Source organism: Homalodisca vitripennis, chromosome 3 (genome assembly GCF_021130785.1).
Source record: "Homalodisca vitripennis isolate AUS2020 chromosome 3, UT_GWSS_2.1, whole genome shotgun sequence".
NCBI classification, from domain to species: Eukaryota; Metazoa; Arthropoda; class Insecta; order Hemiptera; family Cicadellidae; genus Homalodisca; species Homalodisca vitripennis.
Window position 1 is genome coordinate 139,219,710 of NC_060209.1, and position 12,664 is coordinate 139,232,373.

General features: G+C 31.0%; 1 protein-coding gene across 2 annotated transcripts in view; it reads right to left on the reverse strand.

Annotated features, from left to right (window-relative positions):
- The window catches only part of LOC124357560 (netrin receptor UNC5C-like), a 195,376-nt gene that overhangs the window by 167,896 nt on the left and 14,816 nt on the right, over nucleotides 1-12,664 (reverse strand). The gene's annotated exons all lie outside the window — the stretch shown is intronic.

The following is a 12,664-nucleotide window of genomic DNA, read 5'->3' on the forward strand; positions in this document are numbered from 1 at the left end:
AATCCTATTATACAATAAAAATGACAGTAACTAACAACTGAATAAAAAAACTAGGGTATATATATATATATATATACAAAGTACATACAAGTGTGAGTGTGCGTTATTTAGATGATGAAACGGAATTCTATTACAAAGTTTAATTTAAAAATGCTCAAATAAGATTTGTACTATATTTTAAAACCGCAAAAAAGTTGTTAATAGAAACGGCTTCTCCGTCCGACTACAGGGTTTTGACCCAACTACCAATTCAATGATTCACGAGTAGTTCCGGTTCAATATCTTCTAATATAATAATTTTCCAGAAATGTGTGGAATGTATAAATAAGGCTATACGTGATCGTCTCACTTCTTTTCGTGTAATACTCGATTACTTGTGTTTCGGGATTGGTATCCCGAATTCAGATTCCTTGATGTCATGTTAAAATACATAAAATTCAGTGTTACGCAACTAATAATATATTAAACATTCTTAATATTGAAATTTGAAATAAAAATAAATATTTTTGAATAATAAATTAAACACTGCACAATGTAACATGCATGGCTGCTTTGGCGCAGAATATTGTGCTTTTTTATTAATATAAACTGTACTATCCAATTTACTAGCAATGAAAACATAATCCTTTATTTTACCCTTTATAATTTACTCTGTAATCCTTTATACTATTTATAACGGAACTACTTACCAGTATCGAGATAATTGTTCTTGAACTGCAATAGTAGCAATAAAAAAATCTGTAATTTAAGCGATTTTCTTATCTTACAAGTATTTACATAGTATATTAATTTCAATAATCCGATCAGTTTTACCACACATGTAAGTTTCTTCACATTAAGTTTCAATCTAACTGAACTTACAATTTTATATGCCCAAACAAAGTTACTTATACAAGGTCTAATATAAATTGTCCTAACGTGTGTAAAGACGAGTCTATTTTGTCAATTATTTTTCTTCAAACTTAACAAAAATGTTCCTTTAGCAATCTGTAGCAAATATTTTTAAGTGTAATTTATTAATACGAGATTGAAATTTACAAAAAAATACTAAAAACATGGGTTTACCGGATACTTCAATGATATATTGTTAGACGAATTTAAGTTGTATATTAATTCTGGTTAAATAAATGTATCTTATTTAAACGGTTTGTGTGGTAACCGTTACCTAACAAGCTTGTACTCTCTCTTGCCTCGGAATAGAGTCAAATACTGTACAAATTCCTTGTTTGAATCAAGACTTTTCAGATCGAAAGGAGTAGATATGCCAAAGCCGTACACCAAGCGACAAGAGACCGGGAAGTCTTGTAAGTTTGCTAACATCTGACTGAGGGAGTGCGGGTGATTTAGGAGAACGACTACACTGGCTTGTAGCGTCAGTATTTCTATTCTAAAACTTTTCTAACTTATGGTGTATTCGGATAGTTATACGAGTTTATAAATCCTTTCCAATCTCGCTAGAGACAAAACCAGCTCTTTTTTATATTACTTGAAGTTTATTTTCCTTCGATAAAAATATTGTTATTTATTACATTCCATAATATGTGATTCAACCCACCATTTAAATAAATCGCTCTATTAAATATATGTTTATGTCAGGAATCACGACTGGAGTAATTTGAGGTAAAAAACGTATGAGGTTGTGATTTATGTTTTGCTCATAAGTTTAATGTTAAATACCTTAACACGTTTTACGCAGCGAGGTATTGTGGTCGGACAGAGAGCGTTATGGAATGTGTCCAGGAATGCCGTAATATCCTGTCCTACAGGTTTATGATGTGGTATGCAGGACCTAGGACGGAATAACTGATAGGGGAAGGGTGCTTAGATTACGTATTTTACAATATACAGTACATTATATTTCCAAATATACTCACTTACTATTGGCAAACTTAGATAGCTATACCTTGGCACTCAATGTCTACTTCATAAGTAGAACTCTTGATATTTAATGTTCACTACATATACTAAACAATTACTGATATAAATTCTTATTTGGATTTTTTGTAAAGGATAAGTTAAATTCTAACCATATCCGAATATATTTATTTCTCAAATGATTTTTGTATTCATCTCTTATGACATCTCGTGTTAATGATACCAAGAAATTTATCTAACAAGGCAAGAGAACTTTTTCGTCTCAAATCAGGTATATTTAGTATGTATGACCAGTTATACATTTTAAATGATAATGCCTTGTATTTCTTACTAACCATAGAAATATGTCAATCATACAACAAGATAAATAATCGATTGTATTTTGTCAATGACACCTATTGATATGATTGTCAATCGAAGGAAAATAATTGTCAATAAAAATAGGCTTTCAAGGTTATTTTACACTCCCTTGGGCTATGGTCAGCACTTCAATATATAAGAATCGATATTGTATTTCAAAATGAAGTAGTTTAAAATGTTGCATTACTAAACTCGTACGCCAGTTTGTTGGTAGATAGGCTTCAGTAATGACCTTCCGGCCACTCAACCCGTGCAAAAGCCCAGATGTAATGACCTAGGAGTAACCTTTAGGCCGCCATCATGTTCACCCTCGAAAGAGATAAGGAGGTTATGGAAAGTGGAAGATAAATAAATATCTCGTAAACAAAATTTGACTAAACAGTGGTTGTTAAAAATATATCATAATTGTGACGTATATCAAAATTCTGGTACTTCTAATACAATACAGTTCGATGAGGATATACGACGCCTACTCCAACTGAATTAAAAGTAACACTGTCATCTCATACTCTCGTGATCGATAATGAATAGACCCTTCTACGTGTTAAGTGTTTGATTAGTCCTCATATAGAGTTTTTACAGACTAATTAAAATATACATTTTTACGTGTTACTTAAAAAAGATTTAAAATAATTTTTAGAGTGGCACACCAAATTTTTATCCTGCTATAAGCATTTTATTTATTGAGTTACATATTTTTCAAGCCGTATGGACATGGACTGATGTAGCTACATTGTATTAAAAATTGAAAATACTCTAGAAGTCATCTTAAAGAATCATGAAATTTAGTTTATGATATGCTTGACCTTTAAATACATTAAGTAACTGCGTATAGATTGGTTAGTGTAAATAATACCTTTAATGACTTATAAAGTAATTTAATACTTAGGGCATTTGGTCGTTACCTTGATTTGTTAAAAATATTTTTACTTTGTATCCCTAAAAACTTAAAATTGAATTGAAAAACGTCATCACATTAATTGCAGGTTCCAAACGTGCATAAAGTGTTGTTTTAGTGCATCCCTTAAAATAATTTTAAAAGTCAAACTCTACAATTTAAGAGGACTTGTCAGAAAATCATTATTAAAGTAAAAACAGTGAACATGGTAAAATTAATCTCTAGTTAAAAATGTAATAGCTAATTTAACGTTTCTCTATTTTAATCAACAAAAATGTATACATGTCATTTGCTTTTTGTTAGTTTAAATATAAATCTTCGTTAGTTAAATACGCTTGAAATTGATACCTACGATTTTGAATCTACGCTAAAACTTGTATTTATATGTGAATATGTGGAATGCTCGTTTCTTAAAGTAGTTATTTCTGGGGTTCCATGTGGAAACTCAAAATGTAATGGCTCAAAATCCTGATAAAACTTGTTATGAGTAGATGGTAATTTTACGTGTACAATTTGTGTTGTACGTTCGACAATTGAATTGTATTGTTATATAAATATGTAAAAAATGGATGTTGATAATTATTCCCACAGGAATCTAAAAACATGCACTTTTTAGTAAGTTGCTATTTAAAATTAAGGAATTTATCATGAGAGACAAAAGCGTAGCGAATAGTGCGTTACAAATCAGATGACGTCATGATGCACTCAGAGTAACAACGTCATTTGACATGTAACATGCATTTCAACAATAAGCGGTGGCGCCGTGCTGTTAACTAAATGACTTTATACGTTAATGTCAACACCTTATCGGTGTACATTGGTCCATTTATCTACGAATAATCTGCAGCAATTATCTAATTGTTTCACGTTCCTGAAAATATTATTCAAAGCAATACTGTGTTATATTTATCGCGCAATTTACCGCATAAGCATTTGTTGAATTTTAATACGTTTTATTGTTTTGAAAAATTAGTTTTAAAATGCATTCATAGACGATGTCATACAATTTTATCGAGGATAATTTACTTTTTCTTCACGTAAGAACCAATTGAAAATTTTATACATTTTCTTTGAAATTTTATTCCGATAGTCAATCAATAATCAATAATCAATTTATTAGCTCGATTTAAAAATAGATCAAGCTCACTATTTTGAAGTTGAGGATATTTATTTTTTAATGCTTTATTACATAACTTGTGAAAGTGTCCGTACAAGTGCACGAGTTTAAACCGTTATCGGAATAACTCATAACTTTTGCAGACGTTTAATACTTCTTAATCAAGCTCTGAACTTATTTCCAGAACACATTTCACACAAAAAGAACTGTGAAGTTCTTGTTTTATTATGATAATAAGATGCCACGCAAACCTGGGAATACGTTCATTCGTACTCAAAGGATAAGGCATTCAGTGCCGTTCATTACTACCCAATAGACATTCTGCCAGTAAAGTACGAGTAGAATACTTGACTATAAATCCTTCTCAGGATTAAGGTGGGCCGTCTGAGTAAAACGTAACACGTGACTGCGGAATTTTACATTCTGTACAAATATACATGATTCGAACTCATTGCATAATCCACATTATCAGCCTGAACCGCCAAAAACGCACTTTTAACATTAGTTTATATATACAGGGTCTTCCAAAAATCTCTTCAAACCTTTTAAGTTTTATTTCTATATAAAAAAACAGATAAATCTATCATATTCAAAATTTTTATAACTTATTACATAGTTATCTAAACACCCACTATTTTATTTTTTAACTTAACATTTTTTAATTTGAACACTCCTTCTTGCAATAAGTTTAAATATAGTATATAGATTTGTAAATATAGTATATTGTATATCGAGGTCAGTTAAATTTTAATTTATCTTACACTATAATCTTTTATAACAAATTTCATTGATATACATGGTGGTTTTATTTTTTTCATTTTTGTATTTTCAAAGACTCAACGGCATCGTGGACCTTCCCCTAGATTTTAAATCGCTTAATGTAGTAGACACTCTGAATACTAGTTCTTAAAACAAATACTTAATTAGTTTCAATAATCTGCTTATATCTAACGGTCTCGCCATGTGAAGAAAACATACATAAAAGAACTAGGTAACTTTTATAAGTAACCGGATGAATCTTGTAACTTTCATTCATCCAGTTATTTCCATGTAAAGAACCAAGATAAAATAAATAATCTAATAAGTACAAGTAACTTATGTCACAAACATTTTTAGTTGAAGTTGGAGCCCTTGAAGCTAAAAAATTAAAATACAGTTTAGTTAGGATATTTTGTTGTCTGTTTCCAGGAAAAGGTATGATAGCGGTAATTCAATCAGAATGTAATGAAGTCGGAAAAGTTTAGGATTTAAATGTGAGGCACGGAAACATGACAATTAACTCATAACCGGAACTCTGTAGGAATGATATAGGGTCTGACTTTTGAATTGAGTAAACTTTATTTTATTTCTACATAGAGAGTAGAGCAATTTTAAATTTTCTTACACCAACATTGTTCTTTAAGTGAACTTCTACTAGTATAGAACTCTATAAGTATTTTGGCTTTTTCAAAGAGTTATCGTTTAACTCCCCAGAGAGAAAAAAGTCCACCATAACGTATTATAATACCAATGCATAACGGCGTTAAATTGTAATAATCTGATTATATCAAACGGATTCATGAGTTTATGTGGAGAGAAAACAGACAATACTAAATGAATTTTCATTCTTTAAACTTACGCACCTACAGTAATATCTATACAAATAAGATAAAATAAATTATCTCATAAATATAAGCAACTGAAATCAAACACATTTTTAGTTGAAGTTACAGTACTTGCTAAACATTGAAAACATTTAAAAGCCGTTTAGTTTGCATATTTTTAGTTGCCGTTATCCAAGGAAAGGAATGAGAGCAATATTTCAATCAGAATCCAATTTAATTCTGAAAAGGTTTTTGGATTGAAATGTAGAGCGCTACAAGCCAATCTCGGGAAGCTGCTGGCGGGACAGCATTCCTACCGCTCTCTTACTGTGATGTTCTTAACTTGAAAGTCTTGTTTTGTTACTGTCTGCTAGCTGCCACATTATTCTTTAATTCTTTAAATAAACAAAGAAATGGCCTTTGCGTTATGTTATGTTTATATTTACTTGCCTTAATGGGTAGTTATGTTACTTTGTGCTAGCTGCAACATTGCCATTTGCGTGTATCGGAATAACCATTAAGACTTGAGTAGGCCCTCGGAAGTGTCGATAATCATAAACTGGTAGAATTAAAATTAAACTACAAAGATAAATTGAATGAAAACAACTGATAAGTAAACTCAGATTGGTTACTTCCCATTTTTATTAAAAAAAAAAAATTCGCTCGAATATCATCTTTTTTATTTTACATATAATCCAGTCCAGTAGTGTCATTTTTTAGTATAATGACAACATGTCTTTTGGAATTTTAAATTCCGTATCAAAAGAAAAGTTAATGTAAAATACTTTAAGAGCTTAAAAGTTTATACTGTCTAATCTTTTGATATATTTTAAGCAATACATCTTAACAGTTTTAGGAAAGTTTATTTCTGGTCCGGCGATAGTTGAATTGTTAATAAACACTAACGAGCTAAATACAGCTCTTTCAGTGATTAATATTGCAAGACTTCTAACCAAACTGTTTCTCTCGTTGAACAAAAGATAAACTGAATATTAATTCTTCTTTAATGCAAGTTATAACATTGTTTTAACAACCAAGTTACAACCAAGGATAATGAAGAAGTAGTGCCGTTGTATTACTACCCAAAAAAGGTCAGGTAAAGTTTTCCGTAAAAACTAATAGAACATTACATGGATATCGTATTAGTTGTTACATGCTAAATAGGTCGCATGAACATATTTAGCCTTATAGTAACGTTGCACAATACAGCATCATCATTATGTAACAGGTGTACTATGTAATCTGCTGTGTAATGAGATTAGTTAAGTATTCATACTCTATAATCGATTACTGCATAAATGCATAACATATATACCTAATTATATTCTAATAGAGAATTTGGTGAATATTCCATATATTGTTATTGCTTATTAATAGTGGACTAATGTAATTCAGATTTAATGTTGCATTACTGTTTATTAGTTTGGAATAAATTGGTAAATAGGAGCTAACACCATGCACATAAAGTACACTTCATCTTCATAAAATATGAGACTACAATATTCAAGGAAAGACTTCAGATGGGCATTTTCTATTCTTTGCCAGTTGAACAAATTTGTCAGCTGGGAGATTTTCCAGTCAGGTAGCTGCATCGATCAAGTAAACTATTTTATCCCCGCACTTCTGTAGCTAGCGGCCCATTATCTCCGGGTCGGGCCAGCAGCTTCACTCTCATCGTACCTCTCGCCTGTTTATGTACGGTGCTGGTAAATAAGTTAGTAGCCACTCTACCTCCAGAGACATTATCGAAGGTGTAACTCTTTTTTAGTGGGTTTCATGTAAATAGGTGACTGGGCTTAATGTAAGCAGGCGCGATGGCTACACATTAACTTAAAGATGTAAAGAAAAGTGTATTTAAAAAAGAAGAAGAGTAAAACAAAATATGTGTTATATTTTTATTAGTAGTATACTTCAAGAAATGTTCTAGAAGAAAGAATTGAACATTCGAAGGACAATGGGCAATAAAAATCAGTTTCAAAAATGACTAGTTATGGATATGACATATATGTGGATACCAAAAGACAGGAAATAAGTAAAAATCATAGTAAAAGTTTCATAAACATTTTAGAGTTATCCATTTTAAACATTGGTTTAACACTATCTATTAAAATGTTTCAAAAGACGTAACGTTGTTTTATTGAATATATTAATTTTAATAAAATAAAAATAAGTGTATTAAATGTCAATGTTATAGTTTTTATTTCTTTATTGAAACTGTTTATATCTCTTCCCGTTTTGAATTCTGAATATATATAGCGAAATCTTTAATAGTTTCACTTTAGATTGGACACAGGTGATGATTAAATAGAAGATGAAAATTACGTGCTGAATTTGGAAATGATACCGACAATCTACGATGAGTTAAGACGTTAACTCTTAACTATTATGGCCTGCACAAGTCAAACAGTAGGAGAGATATTGCAAGAATCCCTCCTTGTTGTTTTAATGTATTTTTCATTGTAGTATTAAATTTGAAGTGATTTCTGACTAAATTATGATCAATGCAAAACGTTGAAATCAATTTACTCCAACAAAGGTTTCTCAAAACTCGGAAATATTCAGTATGAAATAAAATTATGATTATATTCTTAGTTCGAAGGCTTAGGTTATGCTGTCGTCTTCAAACCTAACATCAAAGTCTTTAGGTTCACACAGCGTAGAAACTCTGTTGACAAAATTATCTTATTAAAATAACTTGCTGTGAAAAGTCATCTTTAATCAACAGAAGGCAGGAATATTTCTTGAAGATAATCGTGTAACCTTTTAGGCGAAGACTATGATGTTAGTTACGATGATATTGTCGGAGATGGATTATTAAAAATGAGTTAATAAAGTAACCCCTGCATGAAAATCTGCAGTTCATTGCTGATAAATTTTATGTTCTTATGATAAAGCATACAAATTAATATCCACAGAGTTGTAACCTGAGAGCAGAGCAGTGCAGGGACCGTTATCTAGTGAAAGGAAGAAGGGTTGAGAGGTAATACTTGGGGTTTAATGGCAATATGTAGCGGTATATCTTGAGATGGAAATGGACCATTCACAGCGCATCCTACAGATATTGGGTTTAGTTTATTTCCAAAATGTCTTATGGTCTTTAATGGTTACAAAAGATATCTTCTATAATACTAAACATATTAAAAATATATTAGGAATGTAATTACTTTAAAATCTTAGTCCAAACTGACCGACATGCTAGTCAATTTGTATACTAATCTCGCAAGTTTTATTAGAAAAATGTTATTACATATTGAGATCTTACCAATTTTATAAATAGTTTTGTAAAAGTTTATTATATTACCAGGAATTAGATGTAAGGAAAAGAACTCGAGTTTTATTACAATGTGGTAAATTAAAAAAAAGTTTTCTCTTAATTTTGATCGTTTTCATTCCTATATAAGCCGTATACCTAACCATTCCTTTTTGAAAAGATTAAAGCTTTTAAATATCTGAAAGAATAATTTATGGAATTTTGATATTTTATATCTTAGTACCAAATAAAAATATCGAAAACCTAAAATATGCTCTTTTTGGTAAGACGTATTTTTATCCTTTATGTTCGCTTTTAACCACTAAAAATAAATATATGGGTTGTAGACGTAGTTATAATGTTAACTAGTTTCTCATTGTTTGGTTAAAAGTAGATCAAATTGTCGGAATTCGAATATAAATTACTTTCATACCAAGCCTTTTACATCATAAGATTTGAATAAAAAACTCAGCCGCATAACAGTCAGCAGCATAGGGAGAATATTCCGTGTGTAAAGTAGTATGCAATTGTTTCAGCCACTTTCATTCCTCGTGTACCCATTGATAATAATTCTTCATAATAATAAGTCAATGTAACGTCCTCAAGTTATTCATCAGAAAATTAGTTCGTCATAATAAAATATAACATACATTTAGGATAATATCCTTTTATTTTTCATTGCAGACAAAACACTATAAACCTACACATAGAAAATTAACTCACACGGCAAAACTTGATGTATTGTTATTTATGTTATGGTTAAGTTAAATAGCTGTGTTAATAAAGAATACAACGGCATGGACATATAAAAATCATGAAATTATCAAGGTCACTATGGTCAAAAAAGATATGCTGTAAAACTACTATAGATAGTATATTTGACGGTAGGAAGGGAGTTCTGAATGAGTGACGTCAAGAGATTAGTGACGGTATACGGTCCAGTGCGCACGTTTCCTTGTGACGTCATGTGCTATTTAAGTCGCTGACGAATGAATGGGGATTAGCCACTCTTGCTGCTAATGGCTTTCCATTGACATATTTAGGAAAAGTACAAAAAGGCTGGTCATTGACCTCAACGGCCTGCCTACTTTAATATACACAATGTACACAGAGGATCACGACTGTTTCAGTGCTCCAGAAAAAGGACTGATGTGTCGTAAAAACTACCAAGAAGTGATCCTCTATATACTCTGAGTCAACTCAGTAACAGTTCTGTAACAAATGCAACAAAACATCAAAGCATCAACACACTCATCAACATATGATAAATTAAGTGTCAGAAATGTATGAAGCATCATGCTGTAATTACTAACAGATATTGAACACTTTTAGTCTATAATACTAAAAACCTTAAAACCAAGATTTTGTCTTTCTTTCACATTTTAAATAACTTAAAATTCTGACCCTTGCGAGCTTGGTGGGTTTTGAGTGCTGCATTTCTGTCAGAAAGAAGCCTAGACTCTTCATTATCAGTAAGTTTTTTCATGGTAACTTAATGATATTAATAATGTCAATATGTTTTAATACTTTGTACTGTTGTTTATTTTAATAATAATTGCTTCCATCTAACTATTGTACTTATGACGCGTTCATAATATGTAAAATGTATTTTGAACAAATAAAGGCTTTGATTCTTTGTCTTCATTCTTGATATTTAAAGTTGTTCGGCTTGAGCTATACCCAAATTAGATCATAAACGTATTGCGCTAACAGTGAATACACCGCTCGGGCTACGTGGTTATTCGTTTGATTATATTTCCAATATTTTAAAATATAGTAGTATTGTTTATGTACGGCAGCCGAGAATAAATTTGCTTTGCATACACATTTAGCCTAATTTTACATGAGATTATTAAAAGCATGTCCTTTGAGATAGTGTAAAGTTATCTATTGATTGTCAGCCGCAATGTAGTTAAAGGGGGCCAAAAGGGTTATAACGCCCGACGATAATTTTTCCTCCAGATTGTGTAAGCTCTCAGCAACCATATTTTTCCTAAAAATGGTATTCCCTACATCTACGTTTTTTCTCGATCAATGGATGCATTAAAAACATAACAGACCGTTTTCATAGGCACGCGGGTGATGGCGAAAGGAAAAAGAATTCATTGAGCATTTTGCTCTCCATATTATTAGGCGATTTATATAGTAGTCATTCACATAACACATTGACAAATTGTTTCTCCTTAATAAAATTAAAAAAAAGAAAAAACGCGTCAAGTGAATCACTTGTAATGTTTATATCCCACCGATGATGTTTCACTGATTCAGATCAGTAGAAGATTTATTGTTGGAAGAACATTACATTCAAGAACAATAGTTGCTTTGATTGCATCATTAATTCTCTTTCCTAAACAATTCATTACATGAATCACTATAATGTATGAAAAGTGTTCAGCAGCATTTCTCTAATTTTTTAGCCTACATATTATATAATATAGTTATAGTTTACATAATATAGAACACTAAATCCAAATCTAATTTACTTTGGCTTACACGACGGCGAAAGTGGAAAATATTAACTGCGAAAATAAGAAAAATATTTTTTGGATGTTGTCATTGGTTTTATGGGGAACATTTCAGCTCGATATAATGTGGGATCAAATGATGTAACTAAATCTGGATTGCCACGAAACAGATTTAATTAATAATAATAAGAAGCATTTATGAGGTAATCCTCACACTGTTAATAAACATCACGACGCATTTATATGTTAATTACAACCATAAAGTTACTGTTTGCCATAACATGTTATACAAAAACAAAAATACTCTTTGTCAGGAGATTGGCTATAAGAACTCTCTTTCGACTTTGTACTTTAGTAAAAGGCAACAAGAGGCCAATTGTTTCTGGTCTCAGACGAAGTGTACGTTGTAGAAAATATTTCCAGCGAGAGGGTATCTAAACTTGACCTTGCTATTTTCAGGTATATTTTGATTTAATTTTCAATAATTAAAACTTCTTTACTCACTCAGGCCATCGTAGAACACAAGAAAGAGACCTATTTTATAATGAATTCTTATCTACAGATTAGAGATATTTCGAAAATTAATATCATATCTATAATAAAATATATAATTACAATGTTACAAATATGAAATTAGAAAAGCCTTACCCTCGAAGGGGATTCATGCTTGGATTTTGGCAATATATTGAAGCTACCAGACACCATTTTGTAACACTTAATAGTATACGAGTTGATTTATATTTTTAGTATTTACAAATTTGAATATTATTGTTATTATGATGATTTCGGAATATTACATTTTAACAGATTACAGTTTAATGATTTATTTAAAAATCTACACGTCGTTATAAATTCTCATGATGGCTTATGTTACCCATAATGACTATTGTTACCCATTGTAAAATTATTCGCAAACGCTCAGCCATGCCATGGAATAACATGAACCATCATCGAAATCAGTGTTCTACATACAGAAATCCTTCATGCACAATCTCGAGTCTATTGGTCAGTTCGTTTTCTAGATATGTGCGGACAGACAGATAGATGGACAGACGGGCAAAAATAAAATCTTCCCAACCCCACGAGGGATAGGCTTCGTTAAACCTCAGCCAATAT